At 36.5% G+C, this 7,733-nt stretch overlaps 1 pseudogene; it reads right to left on the bottom strand.

Moving 5' to 3' along the window:
- The window catches only part of LOC114297754 (golgin candidate 6-like), a 141,695-nt pseudogene that overhangs the window by 122,672 nt on the left and 11,290 nt on the right, over nucleotides 1-7,733 (bottom strand).

Below are 7,733 nucleotides of genomic sequence, written 5' to 3'. Positions count from 1 at the left end.
GATATGGGGCTCAGAAGGTATATAAGCATGTCTGCGCCCCCCATACGCGACATACGAACACCTCTGTAAGGAATTCTTACACTCAAACACTCTCTCCCTTCTCTCTATCCATCCTAAGGTGTGTGCTAACTTGACCGTCGGAGGGTTTTTCTGGCCACACACCGCCGGGTAGCTCACCGTTGCTTGCTCGCAGGTGATCGGACATCGACGGAGCTCGGAAGAAAGGAGTACGGGCTCGCCGGAATATTTGCTCCCCGTACACTATATATCAATGATGATATAGTATCATCATTATTTATATATTATTATATAATCTATCATTAGATATACAAGACTCTTTTGCATTGCTTATAATACACTAGTTATAAGTAACACCATCTATTTCCAATTTTGCTTTTTCACAAGGTCAATTGTAAAAACAAAATTTTATTTTATATTAAATATTTAAGATTTTGTGCTTACTACTAATTTAAAAATTATAATCTACTGTTATTGATTATGAGAAAAAAAATTTCAAAATTTTAATTACCAAGTGTCCCTTCTGAATTATTTTTGTGGCTCTGCCACTGCTAAGGATGGCAATATTTAGAGAGAATTTTGCAAGATACTTATCCTAGTTTAAAACAAAAGGCTTCAAAGAGAGTTTATTATGAAAAAATAATTCATTGAGAAAAGATGAACAGGAAAAGCCCTTGGACACCTGGGACATACAACAAGATTGAAGGCTAAAACCAAAGCAAACAATATCAATAAGAAAAGAGGCCAATTCCTCCTACCCCCTAAAAGGGAAAGGTGCCCTGTAGAAAGGGAAGCACATATTGAGAATTGAGGGTTCAACAATAATTTCCTACTTATATCGTTCCAAATGCACAAGAATACTCAATGAGGATTAAATACTCCAAACTGACTCGTACCCAACTCATAAAGCCTGAGCACAAAATGTCAGAAGACACAACGCAGAACACTATCTAGTTATGCAGAATGGTATCCTCATCTTGAAGAAGAAAAAAAAAAGAATAGAAAAGATGTATGTTATGTGATTACGTTCATGTCTTTAATCTAGAAAGGTAAGATATGAACAATACATACTACCTCGAGGTCACCATCATTTTGACTCAAAGTGAGACCATGTAACAGGATGCTGCCACAAACAAATTCTTCAAAGAATTAATCATCAGAAGCAGGAAGTCCAAACTAAAGTTACAAAAATAAAAAAAAATAATTAAAAAAAAGAAATGAATAAATGCACACATCTTCCAACCAAGAAACACAATATTCCCTTATACTTCTAAAAAAAAATAATTAAATAAGGTACTGACTACAAAGAGGAGGACAAACAGACCTTCCAAATGACATGTTCACATCCTCCTCAGGCGGAGCATGAGTCATTGGCTGCGGTTGAGGGATTAATGTAGATGCTAGCATTGCTTGACCATCAGGGTTTTTCTGCCACAAATACGATAAATCAACCATTTAAATATAATTAAAAAAATTGAAAAAAAGGAAAAATAGGAAATAATGAAAGAATATATATGATCAGATGCAATTGTATATATGACCGAGAACTTCAATCCAGTAGCGAAGTTCAAGAAGTAAAAAAAAATAAGAAAAAATGAATATGCCCCACACAAACCTCACAAAAGCACTTAAAAACATAGTCAGCTGCTACAAACTCCAGCATGCTGCAAGTCCTCAAGATGATTCGAAGGATAGAATTCAGTGCAGGCTCTACTTGTGGCTCCTCTCGAAGAACTTTGCTTGCCAGGGCATCAAGATTCTTAGTATGATTGGCAATCAAATCACCGATGCATCTAAGTGCCTGATATAAATAAAAAGCTTCTATGGATGTTAGAAGTCCTGGAAATTTTTTATACAGACTCAGCACCTTTTTAAAGTTGGTGATGCACCAGGAAGTTTCTTTTTGTTGGTATATAAGTAAATGGTTGTTAATGATCATACGTTTTATTTCATGCAATAATTTTAACATAAAGCTCATTAATAGATCTGTATGCTGAGAAAAAATGCACGAAAGTTAGTAAAATACTTAATTACTTTATTAGTTATTGCTAAAACTTAATTACTTTATTAGTTATTGCTAGACTTATATGCCTTAAATAAGCCATTTAGTGATAAGCAGGAAATAGCATTTTCTAGTCAAAACAAGTAAACAAATAATTCTGAGCCCAACTACGTGCATGAGGGTATATATTTATTGATATACTTAGCCATTATTCTAACCTTTTATTTATTTATTTATTTTCTTTAAAAGAAATGGGAAGTTCCTAGTTATACAACTTACTCCAAAGAGCACTGACATAGGAAACTAGCACCAGGTAGGTATTTGAGAACAGTCTCATCTCAGTTGCCCTGGTGGCTTTGCTTTGGTATTATTTATTTATTTATTTTGCATTGATTTTTATTTGTATCTTTGGGATTCATATGCTTGAGAATGGGCCCATCACAATTGGAACCTCAATTTTATATTGATGAAAATGCAATTCCAACTCGATTCATGCTCTTAACTGTGGAATTGCTATTTTAGAGCAGATACATCACCCACAGTAGGCTATTCTTGCAAATAAGTGCCTAAAAGTTCATCATAACAGAAAACTGTCACTTTTTTACCTATTTATCAAAGCAAAATTCCTAGGAACATCAATCATTGTCATACAGGATGGGTATTTCATAAATGTACCATTTACTTCACAGCTTTACAGAGTGTCATTTAACGGGATAGACTTACTTGCAATACTCTATTGGAATGGCACAAGCTATATCCAAGTCCATGTTTGTTTCCCTCAACTAGGAAAAAGAGTATTTGGTGAAACAAATCTTCAAAAGAGACTTTGTATTTACTAATGGTCTATCAATTACATTCTCACTTTCCATTAAATATTATAGAACAAGAAATGGAGATGTAATAATCACCAGGTTTTAACATTCTTTGATGTAAATCTAAGGTAAACGCAACGGATGAAAAATTATGGTCATACCTTTTTCTGCAGAGTCTGAATTGAAGGATCTCGTGGGTAAATCACATGCTTCCTGAATCTGATCAATTAACCCAGCAATGGAGTGATATTACAGAATGAATATCACCCATACAAGTCACAATGCAAAATGGCTCTTGATCGTTGTATTTTGAGAGAGAGTCAGTATATCGGGAAAACATACGACATACGTTGTTTTTTTCTTAATCACCCATATCCCATATCATATCAGATATATAGGATAATATCTCATCTATCCATATCAGTTGATATGATAGATATGGATATCCTGAGTGGTTATCCAAGTAAGTTTTGAATTCAAATTCAAACTTACATGGATAAGGTTCAAAAGGTTCAAAGGGTCATGCCACATGGGCGCCCAATTTCTAATATCTCCCACTCGGACATGTGTTGGCATGACACTGCCACATCTCTATCTCAATCACCCAAAAAAATGAACAATCTCATACTAGCCACTACACCGTGCGACTGCTGAGAACACCTGCATGTGGGAGCTCTATTCTAGAAATTCAAAATGAGCCAGCATAGAGACATCAACCCAAAAAGAATAGAAATAGTGTCTCATATACCCCAGACCCATCTAATTACACCGGTCCAAAAAACATCTCTAATCCTTCAAAAAGAGCATGTTTGACCCTCTCAATTCTTACAATATATTCACACTTAATCTGCCTCTCATACAGGGCGATGTGAGTTGCCTGGTGTAATACTAGATGATCTTCCCTTTGCCCTCATGCCATTTAGTTTAGGATTGACCGCTTTCCCAGTGATGTCCCTTAAGGCTGAATCATACATGACCGCAAGCAACATACCAAAGTAGCAGAACATCAACCCCTTACCTTATGACATAGTCAAAAGTCACAAAAGGGTACATAAATGAAAGTCATATCAATAATAACACATACGACTCACACGGTGAGGAAACAAGGATTCATTCTCTCACCTCATTACTCAGTCGCCAAGCACATATAGTATGAATACATGTTACGGTGGAGTAACTCTTCCAAAAGAGTGACGTCATCCTCGATACACCGTACAGATATTAGTCTAGTCGCTTTCTAGCACCTAACCCGAATTCTCTATTTGCTCGCCTTCTAGGCGCCAAATGAGATCTCGCATCTGGCTAATCATAACAGGCACAACGTGGAAAATGGGTACTAATATCCAGGTTTGATCCTTAACACGACCTCATCTTGGTTGTAACCAAGGCGACATACATAGTGGATTATTTAAGCCCCTCTTGGCTCCAAATAAAAATAAACCACTAGTTTCATCCTTGCTCGCTCCTAAGCACCAAGGGCGATTGCTCGTATGAGTGAGCCAATCTTGCCTGCTGACATCATCATCTGCTAATCATTATGACACAAACCATAATAGTGTTAACATCCCATCATCTCAAAATAAGTGATCGATTTTAAAAAAAAATTGACCATAGCTTGCGCAATTCTAGATTCCAAACAAAAGTCTTATCAGCACCTCTTGCGATAAGTATATACAACGTAATCCACCATGTGCGCCTCACATGAAGTGACTTAAGATCACTATCTCTTGTGCAATAACCTCTCTAAAGATATTTTGGTGACCAATTTACGTTCATTCTTAATGCGCCCAACTAGCGCATTGAATCTTACAATGAGCAAATTAATATACTACTAGTAAAGCATTTTATCCACAGTCTAATGAGCAAGGTCAATGTCTAAACAACTCAGTTGACCATTTACCAAAGATAACACTTATCATGCCGAATATGCCCACATAGCGTACTTTAGGCTCTCACAACAAAGAAAAGATCAAGGAATATAGGTCATCTGTTTCTCCCCAAGACAATCCGAGGATTCACTCAATAGCTAAGGCTCTGGCTTTTACCGATAGGTAAGTCAATGGCTTTGCAATTTTGCATCTAGAATCGTTCTAGGATATTCCTTATGTAAGTTATCGAAGACAAAGCATGAATTCTCCCAAAACAATCCCTAAGGATCGTACATCCGAGCATATAAATTACATTACCCATGTCCATCATATCTAAAACAGAGGACTGTCCACCCTAGGTGGCGACAACCTTATAAATTCTTGGCTCATAATGACTAAGTAAGGAAAAACTTCTTTTGGACCATTGATCATGCCTCAGTGGTCTTCATCGATCATCGTTGGCCTATCATGGCTTGACGAAATCTAAGAACCACTATTTGGATAACTGTTTTAGGCTGTAAAAGATTTATTGGAACTAGCAACCTTTTTGCGCTCCTAACTTTTCACCATAAAAGCAGAAGGTAAATCCCTACGGATTTACTTATCCAATTCTCTAACGACAATGTTAGGTCACAATGTCCACAATCAATGTTCCGAACTTATGTCAATCATAGCCTAAGTCAAAATAACCTCACTCCCCAGGAGGAAGTCTTCTCATGGTCTACACTTTCCTCAATGGTGCGACTTTTCGGTATCTAGCGAGCCTTATGCCTCAACAATGACTATCCAAATTACGCATAACTTTAGAACAGTTTCGCGTCATAATGGAAAGTCAACCAAATTATAGAAATGGTTAATCCTCAAAGACTGTCTTAAACTGCGCAACATTAATCCACTTTCTAAAAACAGGGGACTAGAGCCTTTGGCATTATCCTAGGCTCTTTATCATCTTGCAGAGCAATCATGAATGTTTCCCTCTCAATCACCCAGTGATGACGTGAAAAATTTTCATATTCGCTACCACGCAACTAAGAATGTAGAGTATTCTTCTCTAATGGAGTAATCTATTAGTAGGCAAATCGCTCCCACTGTCCCTAGGATATTGGAAATTTCTTTCCATTCTTAACTAGGCTACATAGAGCGCTATGCTTATAATTCTCTATCTTATAGAGTTTCAAAAACTCTATTCACGTCACCTTTACTAAGAAAACTTTATGTGACTTAGGCCCCGTTTGGGGACTTATCTTTTTAACCAAAAAGTCAAAAAGTTACATTTTTAGCCAAAAAGCCAACAACTCATACAAAAAAGTCAAAGATTCTCTTTTCTCTCTACTTTTTGCACATCTTTTCGTAATTAGCCAAAAAGTCATCCCAAACATATAAGTTTTTTTTACCTATTTTTTTAGCCAAATAGCCAAAAAGTTACTAAATTAGCCTGTTTCCAAACGAGGCCTTAGTTACATTTCCACAAAGCTGTTTACCTATACGCACATGACCCGGAGGGTTTACATGATAGCATACAATAATGCGTCTCGTGACGCTATGTGTTTACAAGACAACATACAATAATGCACCATAGAACTCTAGGTCTTAACTTCGCAACCTTATGAGAAGTAAAAATAAAGATAAGCTGCTTAATGGTTACAGATCGCCCATAAATGGCTCTCCACTAACCCATTACATAAATGGAGTGTAAAAATTTGAAATGGAGGACATTTAGTTAAGGATACAGGCAACAAAATAAAGTGCAATTTCCAATTGGGAAACATTTTGCGCCATTATCCACCTAACATTAACAATACTTAATTCCTTATCTCTACTACACCATTGTGTTATTGAGTATTAGGAATAATCAATTTTCTAAGCATCCATTTCTCTTTACAGAGTTTTTTTCTAAAATAACTCAAATAGATACTCGCCACCTTGGTCAAAACTAAAAGCACGAAAGCTGTTATCTAATTGATCTCAACCTCATATGTGCAATATCAAAACCATCTCAAAACTTTTGACTTATGGGAGATCAAATAGTCTTGACTCAGATGCGTATCGTAATCTATAAATGTGTCGAGATTGAGGCTTAGCTATCATACCCTTACACATATCTAGTTACAAATATCATAGTGGACTAAATGCGCCAAAACAAATGACCTTCTACGGTTTTCCTACTGACTTGTGCGCACCCATTGCGAACAAAGTTACACATTCACATGAGAGCAGGATGTCATAAGCAAGTGGGCCCGAGAAGGCCTACTCAAACCATCATGTCATCATCTCATTAATGTGATTAAGTATAATAAGCCACTAGTTCCTGACCAATGTCATAAACTAATTCCAATCATCTTAATGTGTGAGTTCTTGAAGACAAGTTTTAAAGGTTTAGGCCCAACTAGGTAATGACTCACGACTAATTCATATTCACTAGATCATAAAAGGATGTCATGGAGATATCAAGTGCGCCTAAGTCGCAAATTTAACTAGTAAATGCTAATCCCCTGCACCTTCAAGTCAATTTTATTCTCCATACACTTTACTGCATCTAGTTGAAAGATGACGGTACTCCTTTTGCCATATCTATTTCTCGCTTCATAGTTACTTGCAATTAATTCTACTATCCACAAGAAGAAGAGAATAAGCTATCAACTATGATAGCTCTTGAAGTAACTTAAGCGCGAATTAGGCTAAAGAGTATAATTCAACATAATGCTCTTACAAGCGATGCGTCAAATTCTTAGAGTCATAACAACCTTGTCAGCCTTGACCTTTTCATTACTATGCTGCAACGTTTGCGCTTAGTGGTAAACGTTATTCAAAAACGTTAGCCTAGCTAAGGAATCATACAAGGAAGCCCCTTCGCATGTCTCAGACTCAAGTGTGGAAACAGTAAGTGTCCAGACTTAGACAAGTTGGCAATGCTAATAGATTTTGCAGCCACTAAGCGCTAATCCTTTCACTTAGTGTTAATAGATTATGCAGCTTCTAAGCGCTAATCTTTTCACGTAGTGTTAATAGATTTTGTAGCTTCTAAGCACTAAT

Source organism: Camellia sinensis, chromosome 11, assembly GCF_055761805.1.
Source record: "Camellia sinensis isolate YWXY chromosome 11, ASM5576180v1, whole genome shotgun sequence".
Taxonomy (NCBI): Eukaryota; Viridiplantae; Streptophyta; class Magnoliopsida; order Ericales; family Theaceae; genus Camellia; species Camellia sinensis.
The sequence above is the reverse complement of the archived record's forward strand: the minus strand, read 5'-3'. Positions and strand labels throughout refer to the sequence as shown.